The 25,740-nt window shown below is 56.0% G+C and overlaps 1 protein-coding gene across 2 annotated transcripts in view; it reads left to right on the top strand.

Moving 5' to 3' along the window:
* ELFN2 (extracellular leucine rich repeat and fibronectin type III domain containing 2) overlaps positions 1–25,740 on the top strand; it is a 57,152-nt gene that overhangs the window by 10,250 nt on the left and 21,162 nt on the right. The window lies entirely within an intron of this gene.

Genomic DNA, 25,740 nt, shown 5'->3' with positions numbered 1-25,740 from the left:
ACCATCTGGACGCATGTTCCCTCCTTGTCCCCAAATGACTTCGTCCCCATCCTTCGTGTTTGCTGAGCTCTGGGAAGCCTGGCATTGATGCCTGCCTTTGAGGTATCAGACAGGGGAAGTGACTTGCCCAAGGTCACACAGCATACATGTGCTGGGCCTGGGATTTGACCCTGGGTGCCTGCCTCCCCAAATATTCAACTCACCAGGCCTAACTCCTCCCCCAGGACTCCGGCCCCCCCACCCTGCCTCCCGCTGTTCAGAGTTGTCTCTCTTCCCTCAGTCCCCAGGTATTCATTTCATTTTGGTAACAGTAGGAGGCAGCGTGGAAGAGCACAGAGTTCGGGGTTTGAATCCTGGCTCTGTCACTTACAGCTGTATGACTCTGTGCCTCAGTTTCCCCTTCTGTAAAATGGAGATGATGCACATGCCTCTCGAGGTTGCTGTCACTTGGGATAATATCTGATGCTCTGGTTCCTGGCACTGAGTAGACTCTCAGTAAGTGGTAACCACCACCATCATCGTTACTTTCTTTAAAAAATGATTTTCTGACATGTCTGGGGTGGACAAGATGCCTTCTCACCAGAGATCTGCCTCATTTTTCCTTTCCTGTGTTCACTGAGCAGCGGAGGTATTGACCTGACATCAAGGAAGCAGGAGGCGGGGCTTGGAGAGGAGGGTCATGCAGCACCTTGGTCGTGGAGCCAGGACAGAACTAGGTGTGGCTGGCTCCCTGTCCGGTGCTCCCTGCCTGCTAGCTCCAGGGGCCTGGGTGTGCACTTTAATCATGTGGGCCTTGTCCCCCGAGCTGTGCCTGAGCCCCCAGCCTCCTGGCTTCCTCCCCAAGGGCCCAGTGTTCTGCCAGCTCAGCCAGCCCTGGCTGGTGGTACCCTGGGAGTATCAGGGGAAGTCTGTCCTGTCAACCTTGGCACCACCAGGGGACAAGCCAGGCAAGGGACTGAAAAGGATATCCAAAGAGGACTTTTTAGGGATTTGCGGAGTGACAAGCAGGATGTCTTTTGAGTGACAGAGATCTGAGTTCAGATCCTGCCTCCGCCACTGTCTAGGTGGATGGCCCTAGCCACGTTTCTCTACCTTTCTGGACCTCAGTTTCTTTTTTTTTTAAATTAAAAAAAAAAATATATATATATATATTTAATTGTATACTTTTTGGCTGCATTGGGTCTTAGCTGAGGCACCCAAGATTTTTGGGTGCAGCACGTGAGTTCTTCATTGCAGTGCGCAGGCTTCTCTCTAGTTGTGGCATGCAGGGTCATTAGTTGCGGTGCGAGGGCTCTCTAATTGTGGCACACAGCCCGCAGCATGTGGGATGTTAGTCCCCTGACCAGGGATCAAACCGGTGTCCCCTGCGTTGCAAGATGGATTTTTAACCACTGGACCACCAGGGAAGTCCCTGGACCTCAGTTTCTTCATCTGTATAATGGGTATGATAAGAATCCTTACCTCACCTTGCCAATGTGAGGCAGGGGAATGAAGTTAAAGCACTGGGCCTGGTGCCTGGGGAGGAGTTTCCTGCAGCGGCAGCTGCTCTCTCTAACCTGTCAGCCTTCTCACCTTTCTGGCTGACTTGGGTAAGAGAAGATAGAGAGCAGTCCTGGGTGGTCCCAAATGGCAGAAGTGGGACCAAGCAGGCATAGGCCTCAGTTCATCACAAGAGACTTTCTAACAGAGCTGTCTTGGGATAGAGAGAAGGAGGTTCTGAGCACTCTAAGTACAGTGAGACCACAGAAGGCTGGCAGGAGCACAGAGTTTGGGATTACAAGACCCAGGTTCACGTCCTAATGTTGCCCTTTATGGGCTGTGGGATCTTGGGAGCCTCAGTTTCCCCACCTGCAAAATTGGAGGAATAATAATGGAACAAGGGTTACTTTGTTTTTTAAATTTTATATATATATATATTTTTAAGTTAGATTTTAATTTTATTTTAAAATTTTAAAAAAATTAACTAATTAATTTATTTTTGGCTGCATTGGGTCTTCGTTGCTGTGCGCAGGCTTTCTCTAGTTGTGGCGAGCGGGCATACTCTTTGTTGTGGTGCACGGGCTTCTCATTGCGGTGGCTTCTCTTGTTGCAGAGCATGGGCTCTAGGTGCACGGGCTTCAGTAGTTATGGCTTGCGGGCTCTAGAGCGCAGGCTTAGTAGTTGTGGCTCATGGGCTTAGCTGCTCCATGGCATGTGGGATCTTCCCGGACCAGGGCTCAAACTCGTGTCCCCTGCATTGGCAAGCGGATTCTTAACCACTGCGCCACCAGGGAAGTCCCAAGAACAAGGGGTACTTTAAATGAATTCATGTAAGTGGAAGAGACCTAGGATTCCCTTGAATCCTCACAGCATCTCATTTTCCAGAAGAGGAAAGAAAGCAAGATGCAAGGAGCTTAAGGGGCTTGTAGCAGTAATACCAGTACCTGCTGTTTACTGATTTTCTGCTACGGGCCAGGCATTTTCCCACATGCTCCAGGTGTCATTGAATTCCCCAGCCTTTGCACTTGCTGTTCCTTCTACAGGAGTGGCCGTTCCTTCTGTGCCTGTTGCTGCTCCACAGGCTTGTGGCGTGCGTGGCTGTCTCCTGTTCTGTCTCACTGTCACCTCCTCAGGGAGGCCCTCCCTGACCACACTGTTCATTGCTCTCGTTCTTCCCTCTCTCTTTGTTTCCTTCTAGCCCCTACCACAACCTATGCTATTTTGTTTATTTGCTTGTTTATTATCCACCCTCCTACCGTGAGAGCTTAGAGTATCAGCTCTGTGAAGGCAGGAGCTTTTTCCGTCTTGTTCCCTGCTCCATCCTAAGGGCCTTGAATGGGGTCTGGCACATAGTAAATGCTCAGTAGATATGTGGTGAAGGCGTGGGCTAACCCTGCCAGCTACCCTGGGAAGTCATCTCATCATTCCCATTTTACACATATGGAAAGTGGCTCTGGGGAAGCTTGGTAAACTGCCTGTGAACACGCAGCTGGAAGTAGGTGGCAGACCTGGCGTTTGACCCCAGATTGGGCTGGTTACGGGTCAAGTGCTTTTCCTGCTGCGCTACACCGCCTTGGGGAGCTTTGCATTTTAGGTTAGAGAGTTTAGACTTTACTCTGAACACAGAGGCAGAATCACAGAAAGGCTTTTAAGTAGGGAAGACTCCTGCCTGAAGGAAAACCTTATGTTAGCAGCCAGAATTGTCAAAAGAAATGAGTTCAGCTGCTCACTACCTGTGTGGCCTTCGGCAAATTACTTAACGACTCTGTGTCTCAGTTTACATGTCTATAAAATGGGGATACTATCTTGAATCAGTTCAGCTGCTCACTACCTGTGTGGCCTTAGGCAAATTACTTAACCACTCTGTGTCTCAATTTACATGTCTATAAAATGGGGATACTATCTTGAATCAGTTCAGCTGCTCACTACCTGTGTGGCCTTAGGCAAATTACTTAACCACTCTGTGTCTCAGTTTACTTGTCTATAAAATGGGGATACTATCTTGGCTGATCTGGGCTGGCTTCTGGGAGGCAGTGGGCTTTGACCTTTGATTTGCAGCCTTGGCTTCAAGTCCCCCTCCCCAGGGTGGAAAGAACAGCATCTGCTGAATCACCCTGGTCCCGGGGGGCCTCACTGCCAGCCCTGAGGGATTTGAGATTTTGACTTCTGAATGGGGGACATTTTAAGTGCTTGGAACAGGCCATTTTCTGCCCTAGCAGTCTGGGCTCTCTTATCCTACCCCAGCCCCACCTCCCTTAAAGAAAGAGAGAAGATCAGAGAGGAGCGAGAAGGTTTTAATTGAGCACCTACTACGCACCAGAGCCATTCTTATTTGTATCCCCTTTCACAGTCACAGCAGCCCCTGCAGAGTATATTCGTTATGCCCATTTTACAAATGACCAGACTCAGGCTTGGGGAAATTCTCCATGGGGCACAGAGCAGGGACTTGGACCTAGGCTCGGAGGCTCCTGTCTGCTCTGTCTCATAAGAGGGGAGAGAGTGATGGAGGTGCCCGGGATGGGTCTGCTCTGGGGTTACCCAGGGAGTGAACTATTGGTCTCAGCCCCACCAGGATGGCGCTTAGAGTGGCCCCGATTTCAGAGGCTGGACCTTGAGGGGTTGCGGATGGGCAGACCGCTCCCACCAGCCTGGCTCCCCCCACCCCAACTGCTGGCAGCCTCACTAGCCCCTGGAATAGATCTGGCCTTGTGTGCGGTTATCCCAGTGTCTCAGTCAAGACCCCATTTGTTTGGGGAGGAGAAAGGGGGGTTTGTGGTGCCCAACAGAGGTGGGATTCATGGACAGGGCCGGGGCGGGGGCAGCCTGCCTGGTACGGGCCAGGCCTGGAGGAGGGCCAGGAGGGAGTGAGAGGAGGGGGCTGGGGCGTGGCCTGGGGTCCTGCCTGGGGCAGAGTCTTGGGCGGGGGGGGGGGGGGGGCTGTGTGGATGGAGGTGCAGGAGGAGGGGGGTGGGAGTCCCACTCTCATGACTCCTGGTCTGAAGGAAGGAGAGCATGTCGCTCTGTCCTGAGGGAGCCCCAGGTGTTAGGGGAGGTGGGGAGAGACCGAGCCATCAGGATCCTTGTTTGAGGGAGACACAGCCTGACTCCAGGGAGTGCCCCGTCTGAGGGGAGATAGAGCCTCAACTCCCAGGAGCCCCAGTCTGAGGGCGGAGGCACTGTGGGTGTCCTGGGCTCCATCTGCTTTCTGAGTGCAGGAGGAGGGGATGGTCCCACTGAGTGGAGTCTCCCTGAGTTCTGGGAAGCCTTCCTGGAAGAGGCAGTCCCTGAGGACTGGGAAGGGGTTGGATTCAAGGCAGCACCTACAGGAGGGCCCGTTCTGTGGTTGGAAGGAAGGCCCGGTGGGTTAGATCCTGATTCTGAGTGGTCATGTGCACCTGAATCTCAGTTTGCTCATCTGTGAAATGGGGACACTGCTGGGCACCTGGAGGGGATGGGATGAGATAGGCTTGGAGGGAGGAGTACCTGTAGACAGTAGGCCCACAGGGCTGTTGGAGGCTGCATGGTTAGTAAGGCCTGAGGAGTTCCAGAAGCTGACGAAGGCCCATGCCCCCACCCCCTGCCTCCACCTGGGGTCACAGCTCAACTAACCCAGCTTCAATCTTTACCAGCATAGGAGGGAGGGCAGACTCTGGGCTGAGCTGTGAGGTGGACACAAGGGCTCCTTCTTGCCTGCAACTTGCTGTGTGACCCTGCCAAGTCCCTCACTCTCTCTGGTCCTCAAGGGTGGAGTTGGGGCCTGCCAAGGACCCCGAGCATCCTAGCAAGAGACAGACTACAGAGAGGGCTCAGCAAAGCAGAACAGGTACCCCAGACGATGGTGGCTCAGGGGCCCTGGAGCTAGGCAGAGCCTGGGGGAGCAAGGCCTTTCCTGCCTCTGCCAGACACTCTGGGGTGCTGGGTTGGGGTCAGAGCAGAGAAACTCCTGGGGCTGTAAAAGGGGGTGACACAGTGGTCAAGCATGTGGGCCCAGGCCTGGGGTCAACTCCTGATTCTGCCCATCACAAGTGCCTCAGTATCCTCATCTGTAGAATGGGAGTAAAAATAGTACCCACCTCATAAGGTGGAAACTATAAAGTGCTTGGCACTGCACCTGGCATACAGTGAGTGCTCAATAAACGCTGACTCTGCTTCTGGTGGTGGGAGCAGGCAGGCAGGGCTTCACGGCCTTTCCAGCCACCACCTTTTAGGCTGTTGAGGACAGGCTGTGGCTTACGGAATCCCAAAGCCTGGGGTGCTGGGCCAGGAAATGTGGGGCTTTCTGCCACTGTGGCTCTTCCCACTCTCCCCAGTGCCTGCTGAACAAGATGCTGTGGAAAGAGCCAATGAATTTCGGAGTAGGCAGCGTGGGTTCCATCCCAGCTCATTCATCCCCTTGCTGCCTGGCTCTGAGCAAATCATTTTCTGAACCTCCGTGTCTTCATCTATAAAATGGGATCAAGGGCCTTCATGAGGATTAAGTGAGAGGATACAGGAAGGCAGGACCCATCTGCTCCTTCTGTACAGATGCGTGTTGGTACCTACTGTCTCCTGTAACTGCTCTGCTCTTCCCCTCTCTGATTTGGTGCTGAGGTTGCTGGCAGGGAAGGGGCTTTGGAGACGGAGTTCCCAGCCTGGTTGAGATGGCAGCTGACCCAGAAGCTCTGTCCTGGATTCAGGAGGGAGCCTGGGGTGGGGGCTGTCCTCAGGGACCATCTGGGCCTCCAGGGCAGCTGCAGATGCTGAGGGACCTGGGGAGGGTTGGGAGCTGGGCTTTTTTTAAAACAATTAATTAATTAATTTTATTTTATTTTTGGCTGCATTGGGTCTTTATTGCTGCACGCGGGCTTTCTCTAGCTGCAGCGAGCGGGGCCTCCTCTTAGTTGCGGTGTGTGGGCTTCTCATTGCGGTGGCTTCTCTTGTTGCGGAGCATGGGCTCTAGGTGCGCAGGCTCAGTAGTTGTGGCATGTGGGCTCAGTCGTTGTGGCACGTGGGCTCAGTAGTTGTGGCTCGCGGGCTGTAGAGCACAGGCTCAGTGGTTGTGGGCTCTAGAGCACAGGCTCAGTAGTTGTGGCACATGGGCTTAGTTGCTCCGTGGCATGTGGGATCTTCCCAGACCAGGGATCGAACCGGTGTCCCCTGTGTTGGCAGGCAGATTCTTAACTGCGGTGCCACCAGGGAAGTCCGGGAGCTGGGCTTTGATGGGGGATCAGGACCCCAGAGCACTGGAGAGTCCCAGCCAGCAGGGTCTGTGCTCACGGGCATGCTGATGCCCAGAGAGGTCCTGGCCCGGGGTTACCCTGCCCCGACTGGCTGGGCTGAAAGTGGAATGTGTTCTGGTGGCTTCTAGCTTAGGCACTCACTTTCCGTGGCCCCTGGGCCGGGATGAAGTGGCTGTGTCTGGACAGGGTCACCCAGGGCCTGGGCTCAGCTTTCTTAGCTCTGCCTCTGTCTCCCTCTCTGTCTCCTTCTGCCCACCCTCTGGCCTGTGCCCGCCCTGCAAACAGCCTGGCCCTGTCTGTTTATGGCAGCCTTCGTGTCCCTCCCTCAGCCACCTGAGGGAGGTGGAGGGACCAAAGCCGGGTGTGCGTGGGTGTGAGCACATGTGCCCCGGGTGGTTTTGTGTGTTTGTTGTGTGTTGGAGGGTGTGCACCCCCTTTCTAACTAGGGGCCTGACACATGCTCTCTGTGTATAAAATAAGAGAGGGGTAGGCTGCTGCCCCTTCCCTGTCACTGGGGGCCCTTCCCCATGTTTCTGGGCACCGGCGGATGCCTGTACGGCATGTTTTCTTCCCCATGGGATTTGCTTTGCGGCCTCTACCCGGGAGGCCCTGACTCCGCTTTCCAGGCACCTCCCCTCAGGGCACAACGGGGCCCATCCTCATCCACCTCGGCCTGGGGTCTCCTCGCATGGCTGTGTCTGTGTTGTGGACGGCTGGGTTGGTCACAATTTTTCCACTTTCACCAGTAGTGCATGACTTCAAATCCTCACCCCTCTGACCCACACGGGCCGCCCTGTGACAGGGGTGGGCTTGTTTGTGGGCGTCTGCTGCCGGGGCTGAGTGTGGACGTCTGGGCTCCCCTTGCTGCTCTGGGCTGAGGGTTTTAGGTGGGACCCCCATTCTGGATGGGATTCCTGCCTGTGGGACTCCCTGGGGCCTGGGGAGGGGTGAGGTGTGGGGGGCCTGGGCCGGGAAGCCCCTGGCTGCCCCTGGAGCAGGATGCCGGGGGGCCCCGCTGCCCCGTGCCATCCCCACTCTCTGGGTCCCAGGACCAGTGGGCCTTGGGCCATCGGTGCCAGGGGGAGCTGCTTCACCACCTGGCTGCCCAGGGCCCCTGAATGGCACAAGAGTGCCTGAAGCCTTCTGGAGCTGGGGGTGGGGGAGGGCGGGTGAGTGACAACCACAGAAGGAGGAGGTACAGGAGTCTGGGGCAGGGTCCGGAGGCCTGGCCCCCAGCCTGCACTCTCACCCGCTGGGGCCTGAGTCTGGTCAGTCCCGGGACTTCTTCGTTCTCTCGCTTGAGTTGGAGGCGCCTCGCTGCTGTCGGGAGAGACCTGGGCTCGGGGTCTGAGTGTCAGCTCTACCCTTAACCCTCTGTGGGACCCAGTTCTCAGGCGGCCTGTAGAACCTAAGGGAGTCATTTATTCTTTCTATTTAACAACATCTGTATAACACTTACCAAGTGCCAGGCACTGTTCTAAGAACTTTACAGAAATTAAATCCTCACAAAATATCATTATCCCCATTTTACAGATTGGGAAACCAAGGTGCTGAGAGGTTAAGGATCCTGCCCACAGCCACACAGCGGGCCAGTGATGTGATCGGGATTTGAACCTGGGCCGTCTGGCTCCCTGGGCCGTCCCAGCCACCTTGCTGTGTTGCAGGCCCGTGGTAGTCTGTGGAAGGTGGTGCTTGGGCCGGGCCTGGGCCAGCCTGGTCCTTGGTCTGAGCCTTGACGGTGGGCCAGGAAGGTGGTCTTGGCACACCGTAGGCGTGGCAGCTTGGGATCAGGCCAGATTTGAGTCCCTAGCTTGTCACTTACTAAGTCACTTGACCTAGCTGAGCCTCAGTCTCCCCACGTGTGAAACAAGGTAACAGTACCTGCCTGGCAGGACTGTTGTGAGAATTTGGTGCGATGTGGTATGCGGGGCACTCAGCATGTGGTGGGCAGCTGTGATGGCCCCATGGCAGGGGGAGAGGGAGGCAGCTTAAGGGGTGCCCCGTGCCAGCAGAGGGCAGTGTGTGCCCCTGGGAGCCTGTGATGGACTCCCTGTCCATCTGGTGCGTCCGCTGTGCAGCCGGGCTCGAGGCTGGGACACACACAGACACATGCACAGTGGAGAAGCAGCTGAGCAGCCTTGCGTGTGAGGGCTGGGACGAACCCTGGATACCGTCTCACCCTGCTCCCTCGTTGTTGCAAGTGGGAAACTGAGGCCCGGAGTGGGGAAGAGATTTGTACTGGGACCCACAGTGGGTTCAGATTATCTGAAATTTCATTGGTGGGCGGGGCCTTTTCCAAGAAATGCAGCAACAGCCGTGCCTACAGCGGCCCTGTCCCGGCCACACTGGCCCACATTCTGCAGGGTCCACGCCCTGCCGGGCATTTTTGCTGGTCTGTTGACCAGCTTACGTGCGACTTCCTGGCTTGTTTCCTGGCTCGTCCACCACCGTGGAAGCCGTGAGGACTGGGACCTTGTCTGTCCGTTCACAGCTCAACCTGTGTCCCCAGCACAGAGCCTAGTGCATACACAGTAGGTGCTCAATGAGCATTGTTTGAGGAATAAGCGACCTTAGGAAACATCCCCTCTGACTCTGTCGTGGGAAAGTCTGAATTTCAGACGGGTAGAGAGCTGCCCAGGGCCGAGCTGGGCACTGAAGCCAGGCCTCCTGGCTCCCAGCCCTGAGCCCTCTGTGCGTTTGTGAACATATGTAACACACAGAGACAGCCGTGCGCACACACACAAATGCACACACTCTACGCCATGATTCAGAAGCTTCACGCTGATCATTGCTCAATTTTCTAGCTTAAAAGTGTCCATCTGTCCATCTCTCTGCCAAGGCCGTGGGCTGGACACCTACGGAGGCACCTGCTCTGGGGCCTCCCCCACAGCCTGAGGCTGCCCCCAGGAAGGGGCAGGGGTCCTGGTAGGGGAACCTGGGAGGGTGCAGCCTGCCCAAGTGAATCCCCCCGCCCCACCCCCACCCCGCCCCAGGTGCATTCCCTGCTCTATGCCCAGCGGATTCTCTGTGTCCCCTTCTTCTGGCCACGTCCACCCAGTCCCACCTTGACAGCCCACCTGCCCAAGCCTGATCCCTGCCCCCATCACTGGGCTGTCTGAGGCTTTGGGGGAAGGGGTGTCATTCCTGGGGACCAGGCTCCCCCTCCGCCTCCGCCAGGAAGTCTGCCCTAATGCACAGGAGGATGGTAATTAGTATGAGGCAGGCTGATTAGCTCAGAAGTTAAGTCTTTGTTTTCCTCACTCCCCAGTTTCTCTAATTGAGCAGATGTAGAGTGGGGGAGGGGGAGGGGCTGCTGGGTTGGTCCCAGGGCTGGGTGGGGGCACGCATGGCTGTGTGCTCGCTGCAGGGGGTGGCAGGGTGGGGGGCACCCAGGTGGGGGGCGGCCTGGTGGAGGAATGCCAGGGCAGGAGCGCCCGCGGGCAGGTCCCCAGGCTGCAGCCCTCTGGGGGTGTGGTTGCATGGCTCTGGGAGGGCATCACACCTGGGACGCCACTGTGAGCGCTCGTCTGCATTCGCTCATTCCTTCCGGTCTTCGCATCCAATCGCGAATCATAACTGCTGTCATTTATCGAGCACGTGCTGTGTGCATTCCCTGGGCTGGATGCCGTTCGCGTATTGCCTTGCTCAGTCCTCAGACGGTGGTGCAGGTATGGGACCCTCATTTCTTAGGGGAGGAATCTAAGGCTCAGAGAGGCTAGGTGACTGATCTAAGGTCGGAGTGGCCAGGGCAGGGTTCAGACGCCGGCTGTCTCCCGAGGCCCTGCCCTGGGCTTAGGGAGCCATTGGGGCTGGGAGAAAGGGGAGCCTGTGACCAGGTGGTGGCCAGGCCAGGTCCTGGACACTAGGGTTGTTGAGGCCTTGTCCTTCTCGTCGGTTGCATGGGGATCAGTCCATCCACCTTCTCAGGCCGTTGGGAGGAGGAGGAACAACAGCTGTGATAATGGCAACAGTGATGATTGGTTGAGTGCTTGCTGTGTGCCAGGCAGGTGACAGATGCTCTACATGTTTTCATATTTCATCCTCGCAGCAATCCGGGAGCTCTGGGTAGACACCCTTATTACCCCATTTCACATTCACAGAAGCCAAGGATCTGGGAGGTAAGGAGCCTGCCCCAGTCCCGGTTCGTAAGTCGGGGACCCAGGATTTAGCCGGGAGCCGTCTGACTCCAGGCCCTTCCTCCTTGACTGCCACTCCATGTGGTGTATAACCCCTGTGAGGTGCCTGCCACATGGCAGGTGCTCAACAAAGGTCAGTGGCCTGCACCCTTCCTGCAAGGGCTGGTTCCTGGAGATCCTGTGTCTCTGGGGCTTAGCTGAGTGGTCCAGGGGGGACAGCCCTCCTCATAATATCCTGTGGGGTAGGTATTACTTTTATTTCCATTTTACAGGTGGGGAAGTTGAGGCTCAGAGAGGTGAAATGACTTACCCAGGATCTCACAGCTGGTGAGGTGAAGGGGCCGGGATTTGAACCCAGGTGGTCTGGGTCCAAGTGCAGCCGTGCGGCAGGCTCCTGGGCACAAGCGTCTGCTCCCAGCTGTGTCCGTCCCTCAGGGGTGATCCTCCTGGCCTGATCCTCCACTTCCCTGGCTCCTCTTATCAGCCGTGTGCGGAAATGCCTAAGTCTCCATCCTCCATTGTGCCCTGCCTCTGGCTGTTGGGCATTGGGTGTGGCCACCTGATGACTGGACATGTCTTTCGGGGTGTCCCTCTGGCCCTGAAATCTCAACTTGTCAAACGCAGGACTCTTCCTCTCTCCTCCTGCATATCAGCCCATTTGCTCCTTCTCTGAGGCTCCCTGTTCCAGGGTGGGCACTACCGTCATTCGGCCACCCATCTGGACCTGGAAGTCATCCCCGAACTCCACCCCTGGTCTCCCACCTTCATCCTGTAGGTCACCAAGTCCTGTTCTTGTCCCATCACCTGTCCACTCCGCTGCCCTCACCTGCATTGAGTCACCATCGAGAGCCTGGAGCATTGCAGCAGCCTCCTCAAAGGCCAGCTCTCCCCGCCTCCAATTCATTCCGCACCCTTCTGTTGTCCTGGGCTCCCTAGCATGTCACTGCTTCCTGTTGTCCTGGGGCTGAAATCCAGGAGATTGGGTTATTTATGATACAGGTGATTCTGGCTTTTTAAGTGAGGAGGCCATAGAATTGCAGCGTTGTATAGTTATGGTACTCGATTGGTAATTGTACCAGTCAGAATCAGCCTGGATTCTGGGACCTGTTGGACTCGGGCCAGCCATGGGGCTCCTGCCTCTGGGCTCCCTCTCCCTGCCCCTCTCACATACCATTATCCCGTCTCCTGGCCTCGGTCCAGTTTCTCAAAAGTGCTGTCTTCTGGGTGCTGCGTAGGCAGTTTGATCACCAGGATCACCCTCAGCAAAACGTTCCTTGACCCCAGGATAGATGAGACCCCTCAGGTGCCTCTGCACTGAGGACGGCCTTCTAATTCTCCTAAGAACCCTTGGAGGGGAGCAGTGCTGCTCATTTTGCAGATGGGGAAGCTGAGACTCAAAAAGCTAAGCTGGCATCTGAACCCAAGTCGCTCGCCATGGAGCCCGTGTTCTCCCCCGTCTGTACGCGTGTGTGTGCACGTGTGCGCACACTGCGGGCTCTGTTGTCTGCTGTCTGAGCCAGGCGGTGTTTGGGCTGGGATGAGCCGCTGCCACCTTGGGAGAGGAGGTCCGAGGTTGCCTCTGGATGCCGGAGCCCGTCTCTTCCTGTAGGGGGTGGAGATGCTACATGTGAACGTTGTGTGTGTGGGGGTGTCAGTCCCTCGCTAGGCCCCGAGATCACAGCCTCCCCGGCTCCTCCAGCTTCTCTCCCCTTCCTTCAAAACAAACACCCGCGAGCCCAAACCACCCATCCAGCCAAGGCACAGATAGAGCCAGAGTTGGAATTAATTAATCCTGTTGCCCGGGCAACTGGGATCCAATCTTCTCCGTCCAGCCCGCCCCCGCCTGCCAGGCCCCGCCCTGCCTCTCTTGGCCCCACCCCTCAAGGCTTTGGCCCCACCCTCTCCCCCACCAGCAGCTGGTGGTGCCCTGGTGTTCTGGGAGACTCTTCCAAAGTCGAGGACGGAGAGGGTAGGGGTATCTAAGAACTGGGTTCAAGAACCCACTCAGCCACTCTTGGGAGCGTGGGAGCGTGGGCAAGGCCCTGAACCACTGGGAACCACGCTATGACTCTACTTACCTGGGGAGGGACACCACCGGGGGATTTGAGAGATGTGTGAGAGAGGAAAAATGAAAGTGGCCTGAACTGGTGATACCATTGAGACCAGCAGTGGGGGTGCAGGGCTGCAGGAGCAGGTGTCCAGTGACAGGAACTGTTACAGCTGCAGTTGACGGCAGTAATGGGGCCGCCTCCCCTGGCCACAGGTTCTGACTCAGTTCCCCCTCCTCCATCTCGACCTTCCTTTTATCCTCTGAGCCTGCACCCCTCTGGCTGGACACCAGCAACCAGGGTCGTGTTCTCCATCCTTGTCTGTTGGTCTGTCCACCAGTCCACCCCACTCTGTCTCTTCCTGGGTGACCCTGAGCAAGTTACTTAGCGTCTCTGTGCTTCCAATTCCTTGTCTGACAAATGGGCCTAGGAGCCCGCACCCAGGGAGCCGTGGAAAGCCCCCTGCGTGGTGTTTAGTCTGTGCTAACCACCCGGTTGCTTCTGTGCCGCTGCTGGCCGCAGGCCAGGGGGTGCCCTGTGAGAGGGGCTGTGGGGAGCACAGGGGACAGTAGTCCCACCTTCCTCTCGGGGAAGTCGAGGGTCGTGACCATGGCCACACTGTTGGGTCGTTGAGGCTCCCAGCCCTACCACTCTTCTCTCTAGGACCAGCTCACCGTGTCAGGCTCAGCCGTATGGCATTGCAGATGGGGAAATCAAGGCCGGCGCGGGGTGGGGGTGGGGGTGGCAGTTGTAGCTGGTGCTTCAGGGGCTGACCTTTCTAGCGTGGCTCTGTTTTCTGGATCTTGCTGGCTGGTGCTGGCTGGAGGGTAGCACAAGCCAGGTCTTTGAAAGCCGGAGCTTGAGTCTCCCTCTGTTGTAACCGTAGGGAATGTGCTTCTCTTGCTTGGGCCTCAGTTTTCTCTTCTGTGAAATGGGAGATCATGGGGGTGTAGCTGGTGGTAACTCTGACTGAAGCAGGTTGGAGTCATGGCTTTTTAGGCTTTGTGCTAGCAGAAGGGGGCCAGTGTGGGCAGACGAGGTGCAGTGTCTGGCCAGGGCCGTTCCTGGCGGTGCTGTCAAGGTGGAGGATATAGAGGGAACCTGAGAGGAAAATGCCAGCTCTCACCCCCAGCCCCCATCTTTTGGAGTCCCCCGTTCTGGACTCTGCCGAGCTTGGCAAACTCAGCGGTGAGCTGGGATGAGGCCCAGGGCAGGCCCTGGCTCCTGCTCAGCCTCCCACCTGGTCCTAAGCCTGTGGAGGCTGAGTGCCGGGTCTCCCATCATCTGTCTAATAGGCCATTTGCTCCTCTGTGTGCCAGGGAGGTGTCTCTCAAGCTGGCATGGTGGGGCAGGGGCTCTGGAGAGAAAATGGCCAGGACTGGTGATGGAACTCTCCTTGGCTCCACAGCCCCTTCCTCAGGCACTGTGGGTAAGTTGCTGCCCCTCCTGAGCCTCAGTTTCCTCATCTGTGAGCTGGGCCTAATGATGCAATCAATGATAACACCCGTTGTAAAAGCTTTTTTTAAAAAATTTTTTTTATCTATTTATCCATTTATTTATTTTGGCTGCGTTGGGTCTTTGCTGCTGCGCGCAGGCTTTAGTTGCGACGAGCGGGGGCTACTCTTTGTTGCTGTGCACGTGCTTCTCACTGCAGTGGCTTCTCTTGTTGCAGAGCATGGGCTCTAGGTGCACGGGGTTCAGTAGTTGTGGTGTGGGATTAGTTGCTCCTCAGCATGTGGGATCTTCCCGGACCAGGGATCGAACCCATGTCCCCTGCATTGGCAGGCAGATTCTTTATTTTATTTTTTTTCATACATCTTTATTGGAGTATGATGGCTTCACAATGTTGTGTTAGTTTCTGCTGTACAGCAAAGTGAATCAGCCGTAAGCACACACATATCCGCATATCCCCTCTCTCTTGAGCGTCCCTCCCGCCCTCCCTGTCCCATCCCTCTATGTGGCCAGAAAGCACCGAGCTGATCTCCCTGTGCTGTGCAGCAGCTTCCCGCCAGCCATCCATTTTACCTTTGGTAGTGTATGTATGTCTGTGCTCCTCTTTCACTATGTCTCAGCCTCCCCTTCCCCACGGTGTCCTCAAGTCTCTTTTCAAAGTCTGCATCTTTATTCGTGCCCTACCACTAGGTTCATCAGTACCATTTTTCTAGATTCCATATATATGCGTTAGCATACGGTATTTGTTTTTCTCTTTCTGACGTGCTTCGCTCTGTATGACAGACTCTAGGCCCATCTACCTCACTACAAAGAACTCAATTTCATTTCTTTTTATGGCTGAGTAATATTCCATTGTATATATGTGCCACATCTTCTTTATCCATTCATCTGTTGATGGACATTTAGGTTGCTTCCATGTCCTGGCTATTGCAAATAGTGCTGCAATGAAGATTGCTGCAATGCAATGTGGTAGATGTATCTTTTTGAATCATGGTTTTCTCAGGGTATATGCCCAGTAGTGGGATTGCTGGGTCATATGGTAGTTCTATTTTTAGTTTTTTAAGGAACCTCCATCCTGTTCTCCATAGTGGCTGTATCAATTTACATTCCCACCAACAGTGCAAGAGGGTTCGCTTTTCTCCACACCTTCTCCAGCATTTATTGTTTGTAGATTTTTTGATGATGGCCATTCTGACCTGTGTGAGGTGATACCTCATTGTGGTTTTGATTTGCATTTCTCTAATGATTAGTGATGTTGAGCATCCTTTCATGTGTTTGTTGGCCATCTGTAAGTCTTCTTTGGAGAAATGTCTATTTAGGTCTTCTGCCCATTTTTGGATTGGGTTGTTTGTTTTTTTGATACTGAGCTGCATGAGCTGCTTGTATATTTTGGAGATTAATCCTTTGTCAGTTGCTTCGTTTGCAAATATTTTCTCCCATTCTGAGGGCCGTCTTTTCATCTTGTTTATGGTTTCCCTTGCTGTGCAAAGGCTTTTAAGTTTCATTAGGTCCCATTTGTTTAATTTTGTTTTTATTTCCATTACTCTAGGAGGTGGGTCAAAAAGGATCTTGCTGTGATTTATGTCATAGAGTGTTCTGCCAGGCGGATTCTTAACCGCTGCACCACCAGGGAAGTCCCTAAAAGCTTTTGAGAGGCAAAAACGAGGGGTGGCAAACTCAGATGCCCACAGGGGCCGGGTCACGAAAAGTGTGCATCCGGGCAGAGGAAGGCAATAGGGTGAGGCGGGGCCGTGGTACACGCCCGCGCTCAGGCTCTGCCTAATGGCATCAAACTCGGATTTGTATCAATACCGAGACTGCCAACAGAAGTGATCTGTGGGCTGCGTTTGGAGCTGCCGGCTTGCCCCAGAAGGCAGGCTCTACAAATGGATTAACTGGGAGGGGGATATTTAACTCTACTTTACATGAGAACAAGGGCTAACATTTATTGAGGGCTTCCTCTGTGCCAGGAGCAAACTCAACACTTCACTCGGATTACCATGTTTGATCCTCACACCAAGGGACCCGGAGGGCCGCAGGGCGCAAGTGCAATTCCTGCTTTGTGGATGAGCCAGTTAAACCAGAGAGGTTAAGTCAGAGCCCAAGGTCACACAGCTGTGGGGGAGGGAGCAGGGCCCACCCTGGGACTTTGGATTCCTTATTGGGGGTTTTCCCCTCCGGCCTCATGGGGGCAGAGTGGTGGGGGCGGGGGGGGGGGCAGATCTGCTTGGCACAGAAGCACCCAAATCTGTGGCTTTTTGTTTCTCTCATAGGAGGCTGGGAGAGGGAGGAAAACGGAATTAAACAGATGAAAGGTGTCGTGGGGCTGAGGAAGAATAACGTTTTTTGTGAGCTTGTTAACATTTGTGAAGTTAAGTAAGCAGATATTTATGCCGTTCATTTGCATGCATTAAAGGGAGGGTTCCCTGGGCCCAGTGTTGTACCTGGAACCTCACCAGCCTCCCAGGGCAGCTGACCCTCAGCCCACAGGAAGCTGCTCCCGCGTAAGGAGGATTTGTTTTGGCTATTTTCTGTGATTTCTTCAGATCCACCTGTTTCTGGATGGCCTACTGTGTGCCTGGCACTAGCCTTCTGCAGCTGTGGCTGTCCTTGCTGTGTTTGGGAGCAGCTGACCTGGATGCCGTCAGAGCGGCCTGGCCCTTCGTTCAGAGGCTGAATATTCTAGATACGGTTTCCAGCCTCTCCAGGGGCTACAGAAGGTTCGGGAGGCCCAGGGACCACCAGCTTTGCTGCCCAAGAGCTGGGGGACCCAACTTTAGCTCTCTGGGCCTCAGTTTCCTCATCTGTGAAATGGGGACAGTAGCAGTACATGCTCATCTGAGATGACATTGGCTTGTGGGGATGGTCTGCCCCCTTTGCTAGTTGACATGGCTCTTTGGGTCCCTTGGTTTCCGGTGGAGCTGCATGAACTGAGAGCTAGCTGATCCTTTCTCTAGGAGGCCTTCCCAGACACCCCCCATGGGCCTTGGCCACCTTTTCTTGAAGCCCCACGGCACCCCCACTTTCTCCCCCAAATAACTGGTCTCCTGCACTACTGCCTTTGAGCTGTGAACTTCCTCAGGGCTGAGCCACCTGTGTCTTGGTCACTGCGAGGCCCTGCTCCTGCCCCAGGGCTTGAGACATGGTACTAAATGAATGAGTGGGTGAAATACTTAACCTCAGCCTTGTTCTCACTGCTTTGGAATGAAAAGTCCCTTCCAGGTGTGTAGTGATTCGTGGTTTTAAAACACTTTCAGGCTGCTGCTGTCATTTGATCTCTACCTTTTGATCCCCACGTTCCCTTTCCCGCTCCCCCGCCCAGGCAGGAGCGTGAGGATTTGAACCCAGCACTCATTCATTTGTTTTTTTTTCATGGAAACTTCTGAACTCCTTCTCTGTGCTGGGTATGGAGTTTCTTATAAGGAGTAAGACAGGGTCCTGCCCTCCAGGGGCTTTGAGGCTGCATTCAGACACAGTGAGGGTCAGGGATCAGGAAGCTGCAAATCCTCGTTCTTTCATTCACCCAAGAGGAGCAAGGTGGCCTTTGGTGGGGCGAGCACGTGAGTGAGGAGAGAGGTGAAGACGTGAAGTCAGGGAGGGCTGTGGATTTTATTCAGATGTGATGGGAGTCAGCAGGCAGGGGAGCGTGTCGGCAGGGAGGAAGGTGATGGCCACTGCAGTAGTTCAGGTGTGCAGCTGGAGGCCAGTGGAGGTGGGGAGAAGCGGGTGGGTTCACACTGGTCGCGCTTAGCTAATGAACTTGTTCCCTCTGCCGCCAGGAGCTCTGGGAAGGCTCAGGAGGGAAGCAGCGTGTTTTTTCGGCAGACGGTTCTCAAGCATCTGGTATGGGCCAAGCATCCTGCAGGGTTCTGGGGGATTGGGGGTGAATGAGAAGAGTCCCTGCCTTCAGGGATCCCACAGCCAAGGGGAAGGCAGAGTAGGCTGACTGATGCCTGGGTAGGCTGGAGGGCTTCCTGTAGGAGGCAGCTTTGAGTCTGAGGAGTAGCATTCAGGAGGTGGGGGTAGGGCATACCAGGTTGTGGGAATTTCAAGGGGAAAGGCCAGAGGTATTGGGTGAGAAGGGTGACGCTCCCGTGCTAGGGCCTGAGCGTGGGGAAGGAGGACGCAGGAGTCTGGGGAGGAGGGCAAGGCCTGTGAGCTCCCTGCAGGCCAGGGGAAGGAGTCCAGGCTGTGCGTCTTCCAGCAGCAGGGCTCACGCCGGGGCTTTAGAAACAGGGTTGCACATGATGCCATCCAGGACTGAGGGAGTGGCAAGAGCTGAGGAACTGGGGAGGGGAGTTCTCAGAGGTTCTCTGTTCTGGGGTCGGGTTGAGGGCTGGGAGGCTAGTGGTGGTAGAGGAGGGTCGAGGGAGAGACACAAGTAAGGGAGGAGTCACAGGACAGGGTGGCCCAGAGCAGGGTGGTGGGAGGGGCATGTGTGTGCAGAGTGGGGCGCCGTTTGTTCTGACTGTACCCTCATTACAGGAGGCGTGTTGGAGGACAGATTTGCAGAGACAGGGCCAAGCCCGATCTTGAATGCGGGATAAGGACTAGGGAGGCACCGGAGGCTTCCAAGCAGAGCCGTGCCCCATGAGCCTGCTTCGGGACGTTTCCTCCGGCAGCTGTGCAGAGGCTGGGCAGAGGCAGGGTCGTCCGGGCATCTCCTTAGGAGACTGCTGCACCCGTCTGGTCCGGGGAGCTTTACCGGCTGGCATGGAGTGGAGGGAGTGTGGCAGAGCTCAGGGAAGGCTCAGTGGAAGAGGTGGCATTTGATCCGGGCTGGAGATGGTGAGAGGGTTCGGCTCTGTGGGGGTGGGGAGGAGGACACAGCAGGTGGCTGCAGTGGAGGTGGGAGAGACCAGTCTATTCAGAATGCCTTTGAAAGAAAGGAATATCATTATTGAGGACCTCCCCAACCCCCCGCCCCGGGGCGATCCTTCTCTGCCCAGGGCTGCACGCCCAGCTCCTCATGTACAGCCGCAAGGCTTCGGGTAGGTCCTTTGTGCCTTCATTTCGTTGTCTGTAAAATGGGGATATTGTTAGAACCTGACTCTTGTGGGGTCATTGCGAGGCTTAGGGGAGTTAATCCACCTGCTGCCCAGCCTGGGAGATGCTCTGTAGTTATTGGCTGTGGTCATTTCAGTCTCATTTAACATTCACAGCAGGCCCGCAGGGCAGCCTCCCATCTCCGGGGAAAAGATGAGAAATGGGCTCAGAGAAGCTCTTCAGCCTGCCTGAGGCCACACAGCTGGGGTCTGAATCCAGGTTGTTTGGGACCCCTGATTCTCTGTCCTCAGTGCCAGTGGCCTCCTGGAATGCCTGTAACAGCCCTGGACACTGGGTGAAAAATCGCTCCCTTCCTTCGGCTTCAAGAGCTCCTGGATCAGGTGAAAGGAGAGTAGGCAGGAGTCAGGCTCTGATCCCTAACTCGGCTGCCACTGGCCGTGAGGCCCCAGATCAGCTGCTTTTGCCCTCGTAGCCTCAGTCTCCTCATCTGTAAGCAGAGGCCCCCATGTGCCCAGATAAGAGCTTCTGGGCCTCCTTCAAGTTCAGCTGTGTCAGCCCCCTGGCCCAGGTGAGGCTCCCAGTAGGCGCTCCATTCACATTCCCTTGCTTCCCGTGTTCCTCCGCCCCTGCCTGACCACACTGCCCTGAGCGGGCTGGGGTCAGAGTGTACGTGGGAACCTCAGCACTGGTCAAGGCCTCAGTGGCCATATTATTGATGATAAGGAGCTGGGAGGCCCTGTTGTCGTCATTAGTAGTAACGGGCCCACTCAGCGAGGGGGGCGGTGGGCAGGTGGGTGGGGGCAGAGGCCAGCTGGGGATGCCATGCCTGGGGGCTGTGTGGTTCTTATGCTTTTTCAATTCCCTATGCCCCAGGCACCTCCTCTGTGCCAGGCCTCTTGTTGGTACTGGGGGCACAGAGCGACACATGGTGCCGCCTTGGTACCGGGGTCCGGAACTTATGCACTAACAGTTTGCTTTGGCCAGAATTACTGAGCACCTTCTGCGTGCAGACCCCTAAGATGGGGCCTGGGGCGGAGAGCGGACCCTGGCCATGGTCCCCAAACCCTCAGCGCTCACACTGAGAGTGCAGTGAGGAAGCACCTGGAAATCCACGCGTGTTACCCTGCTTTGAGCAACCCTGATCTGTGAAAATTCAGATTCTTCATGAGAGAAATTGGAGGCTGGTTCTCTGTTTTCCAAACTAGTTTGCAGGAGGGTTTCCTTAAATAGCAGAAGTCCCCCGGGCACGGGTGCCGGGTGTCCCTTTGCCAGTGGGTCCCCTACTGGCCCCTGACTTCCTTGCCCATCTTTGTTTCTTCCACCGTGCGCCATCCTAGTCCAGGCGCACAGCAGGCGCTCGTTAGACGTGGAGTGTCTAGTTGGCAGGGTGCAGCCGCTTCGGGGATCCCTCAGAGGTCCTGAGCCCTCCCGGTTAACCATCAGCTTCTCTTCTGCCCTCCTGTGGGCTTTGTGCTGCTCTCGGTGGCAGCAGGCAGGCACTTGTACCCTGTTGCCCCTGAACCCTGAATGAGGCCCCTGCCCCTTCCCACCCGGGGTCCCCCACCCCCTGGTGATCCCCTGCGGGCCAGAGACTGGTTTTGCTAGCTCAGGGCCTGGTGCGTTGTAGGCCCTTAGGCGTGTGGATCACGTGCCGCTGATGAAGGGACACCTGGGTTGTCTTGTCACCCTCTTCCAGTTGAGGGAGCCACAATGGGCTTCTCACCCAGGGCAGCTCTGGCAGCGGAGGCCTGGGGAGATTTGAGCAGAGCTGGAGGAACAGGCTAGCTCCACGGCCACAACTTGGTGTGTCCCGGGCTCTTCCACTTCCTAGCTGTGTGCCCTTGGGTGAGTGGCTTCGCTGCTCTGGGCCTCAGTTTCTTCATCTCTCAAATGGGTATATAATCATGTCCGTCTCGCAGGGCTGTGGGGAGGGTTGAACGAGTTAATGTAAAACCTCGCTAAGGTCTGGCGTGTGGTTAGTGTCTGGCGCTCAGGCCCAGGCAGCAGGGGTTGATCCTGGCCCCACCACTTACTAGTGGTGACCCAGGAGCCCACTTTGTCTTTCTGAACCTCGTTTTCTCACTTGAGAAATGGGTCTGATGACATTTACCTTGTCATCCTGTTGCGTGGGGGCTGTGTCTGCATGCAGACAAAAGAGTGGTGAGGCCGTCACTGGGTCTTCCCGGATTCCCGGTTGACACTGATGCAGCCCCGTGGGTTTGCCGTCTTGACGGAGGTGTTCGTTCAGCCTACAGCACTGCTGGGCTCCCTGTGCGGGGGGCTGGAGCTGCAGCGGAGAACACCCTATGCTCACTGGCTGGGCGATGTGGGAGGGGCAGACACCATCACAGGGTCAGACAGGAGACGGGAGAGTCACTGCGGCAGAGTGGAGAGCTGCCTTGGGAGGAACGCAGGAGGGAGGGTCTGGAGTGGGTGGTTGGGCCAGGCCTCATAGGGCCTTGACCTTTAGGAGGACTTTTGGCTTCAGCCTGGAGCCACGGAATTTTCTGGAAGGGCCTTAAGGGAGGGCCCTCAGTGGGTCCACAATAAGCAGGCTATTCTGAGAGGCTCTCTGGCAGCTAAGCAGAGGGTAGGGGAGGAACCCAGGGGACACTTGGAGATGCTGGAAGGCAGTGTTGCCATCCAGACGAGGGCCGTCAGTGGCTTGGGCACGCAGATGTGTGGCCCGGGCAGGCGTCAGGGTGGACTGGAGATGAGGGATGAGGAAGAGGGCGGAGTCAGGTGTGATTCAGATAATGAGACCGAGGCACAGAGAGGTTTGGTCATGGGCCCCCAGCCTCACAGCCAGGGAGTGAAGCCTCAGGCCCGGCATTCGTACGAGGCAGCGGCCTGGCCTGCTGCCTTGGCGGCGGCCCCCCACAGAGACGCCCGTGGAGCAGAGGGGAGGGCAGTGGAGCGGCGTCCTCCCGCTGCGTTCCTGGCCTCTGCTCTGTGCCAGGCGTGATGGAGATCGATCAGGGCATCTGCCAGGGAATGAGGTTCCACTCCGTGCTGCCTGCAGCCCATTAGGCAGGGATTGGCGTATAGAGGAAGCAGTCAGGGAAGGATGGGGCCAAGGCAGGGTGGTGGCCGACCTGAGTGACGGTGAGGAACTGGGGACCCCCGGTGAGATGGGGAGACGGCCATGACCTCACTGGCCTTGGTTTTCCCATCTGTAAAGCGGAGGGGGTTCTAAGAAGGATGAGGCAGTACAGGACTTCGCCCAAGCCCTGGGGCGTGGTATGTGCTCCGGAAATGCTGGGCGCTATTATGATTATTGTTGTTGTTGTCATTATTGTTTTGTGGTAGCTGGAGTCCTTGTTGGCCCCGAGGGTCAGTTAGCCTCTCTGATTTGGGACATGTGGTCTGCCAAGCCAGCTTAGCTCAGGGACGGATGAAGCTGGCTGCAAAGCCCAGGCCCAGGACCGGGTATGAGAGAGGCTGCTGGTGGGGGAGGATAAGGAAAACTACAGAGAGGACTGGTTCCTGTTTTGTGAAGAACAGAGGGTCATGTGAGTCCAAGAAAGACGCATAGGTGCAGGGAGGGGTCGAAAGAGTCTGCAGAGGATGGGACGGGCCGACTTTGACAAACCCAGGCGGTGCTTAGAGACTGTCCTTTGCCTGATTTTATGCAGGAGGCCCAGAGAGGGTGAGGGCCTGGCTCAAGGTCACACAGCAGCTGGTGCAGACCTACCAGCTTGGGGGCCTGGGCGTTGCCCCACTCTGTGAAGGAAGGATGTGATCATTTATCAGGGGAGTTTAATAATGAATGAAGTTGAAGTATCTTAAATGCAGGCAGCAGGCCCGAAGTAATAAGGGGCCTGTATTAATTCGGAAGTTAATGAATATGCAGGTGTGTCTGAATGATTAATGGGGCTCCTGAAGGCCTTGGAGAGGGGTGTGTGAGCTGCTGCTGATGGAAATATGAATATTGCATACATCTGCGAAGTTGGTTAAACCAGGGAGCAGGTGGGCATTAATGAACCAGAAGACTAGCGGCTACAAAGGGCTGAATATGTGGCTACAAAGGGCGAATATACGGATACTTGGGGGCAGATATACAGGGTCATGGCCAAGTGCTCTCATTTCTTGCTGTGTGGTCTTGAGCAAGTCACTTAACTTCTCTGAGGTTCCACGTCCTCATCTGCAGAACGGACATAAAAATAGTACCTGATTCCTAGTATCCTGAGGATGAAATTCATGACAGCTTCTTAGCACCAGAGGCAGGCATAGTGCGGGCATCTGATAAAAACTGTCACAGCCTTGTTAGAAAGGATGGCAGAGGAGTGGTTGAGGAAGGACAAGGAAAGTATAACAGTAATAATGAAACTCCCTCGAATATGGCTAGCACTTTACAGTTTGTAGGGGGGTTGGTCTCTCATCTGCTCCTTGAAGCAGCTGCGTGGGGCAGAGGAGATGGGTCTTGGGGAAGCTGAGGCTCAGGGCTGGTCCCTGCTCAACTCACCCGGTCGGCAGAGGCAGAGTCAGGCCTGGGCCCAGGTCTGCACCCCTTGCCAGTGAATTTCAGAGGGGATGGAGGTGGGACTGCCGGCTGGCAGGAGGGTCCCGCCGATGCACTGACCAGGAAAGGCCTTCAGGGTATTTGTTGGGCCCGGGGTTGGGAGATCCCACGTGCCCTCTCAGAGCCTCAGTTTCTCTGTAGTGTGAGGATCTGTCTGCCACTCAGAGCTGTTTTAAGGCTTTGGGGATAAAATGGGACACTGCACCCTCACTGTGCTCAGCCTTTGGGGAGTCCCAGACTCTGCAAACATTATCGCTCCGATGCTCGCAGCAGCTGGACCGGGAGTTTGTGTGCACCAGCCCTTGTGTCTGGTGTCTTGTGCGTGGGGAGCTGTGGGTCCTCGGTCACTCCTGTAGCTTTGGGTCCTTGGGCACATCCCCTAGCCTCTCTCAGCCTCAGTCTCCCCATTCTTCAAGTGGGCAAGTGATATATTAAGTGTGCGGGCTCCCTCCAGCTGCCCCACCTCCCCCTGCGCCCATGTCATGGCCTTGTGTAGGGGCGTCCTTTCTTTGAATCTCTGTGGCGTTTTATTCATTCTTTTCTCCTTTTGTGAACATTTATGTAGCGCTTCCTGGGCGCTGTGTTGGTCTCTGGGTTTACAGGGTGAGTGAGATCACCTTCCCCATCCCTGTCCTTGACAAGGTCCTGGTCCAGGCACAAGGCGAGTGTGAAGCGAGTGTCTGGTGAGGCAAGCTCAGATGGGGCATGCGAGCCAGAGGACGGCCTCTGGGCCCAGACATGGATTGCGGGGAGAGGTGCTTGTTTCTCTTGCTGTCTTCCCCGCTGGAGCTTCTGCCTGAGGCTGTGTCTTTTGGCTGTGAGTCCTCTGCTCCCAGCAGGAGATGGTCAAAGAATGGCTGTTGGAATGAATGAGGTAACGGCTGGTATCTAGGCCCCTTTCCCTGCCTCTCCTGGGCTCCAGGCCAGGGAGCAGAGGCCCAGCCAAGCCCTCCCTGGGTTGTCCCAGGTGGATGAGGGCAGCCTCTCTAACATCCTTTTCTGTTCCTTCCTGGGTCTCTAGCCTGGGCTGCAAGGCCCCCCTGCCCCCGCTGGCCTGGCTGGGTCACAGAACTGAAGGTTGTTGGGTAAAGAACCTGAGCCGTCATGGTCCTGGCGTAGCCTGCTGTTGACAGACGGGGACACCGGGGAGGGGCCTGTGGGGCAGGGCTGGGGTTAGAGCGCCCGCTGGGCTGCTCCTCGGGCTTGGCCCTGCAGTGCCCAGCCTGGCTGTGTATTTATAGTCTCTGCTGATCTATATTAACACCAGGGCCTGCCCAGGCCTTTGCAGCCTCTGGATCTGAGGATGGCTTTGAACCAGCACAGCCCCGGGGCTCACGCTGGGCCTGGAGTTTTTTCGCCAGCCTGGGCCTGGGCTCTGGCCACCCTTTGGTGGGTTCTGTGTCTTTGGGGTTTGTTATTCCTCGCTTCCGTCCTCTGCAGGGAGACTGTGAGTACAGCATGGGCTCAAGCACTTGGGCTATGTGACCTCGGGGAAGCTGCCCTGCTCTCCGAGCCTCAGTCTCCTCATCTGTAGAATGGGCCATAATTCCCACGCAACTTGGTGTCTCAGGCACTGAGCCCTCAATGCTTGTGAGCTGGAGTCACTGTTTACCCTCCTCACGTCTCTTCTGGTCCTCATCACAAGCTGTCCTCAGAGCTCCTAGGGACTGGATTGTCATCTGCATTGGACAGATGAGGCCACCGAGGCCCTAGGGGCGGTGTGATTTGCCAGGGCCACACTGCCTGTTGGGGCAGGATTTCGGACTCATCTAAGTCCGAACGTTCCAGCTTCCCAGACCCCTTATCCTTTCCAGAGCCCCTCAGGGTCCTTGGGGCAGGCCGCCTCCTCACCCCACCAGCTTGGTTCCCACCCCTGT

Source organism: Orcinus orca, chromosome 11 (assembly GCF_937001465.1).
Source record: "Orcinus orca chromosome 11, mOrcOrc1.1, whole genome shotgun sequence".
NCBI classification, from domain to species: domain Eukaryota; kingdom Metazoa; phylum Chordata; class Mammalia; order Artiodactyla; family Delphinidae; genus Orcinus; species Orcinus orca.
This window is presented reverse-complemented; position numbering and strand designations above follow the sequence as displayed.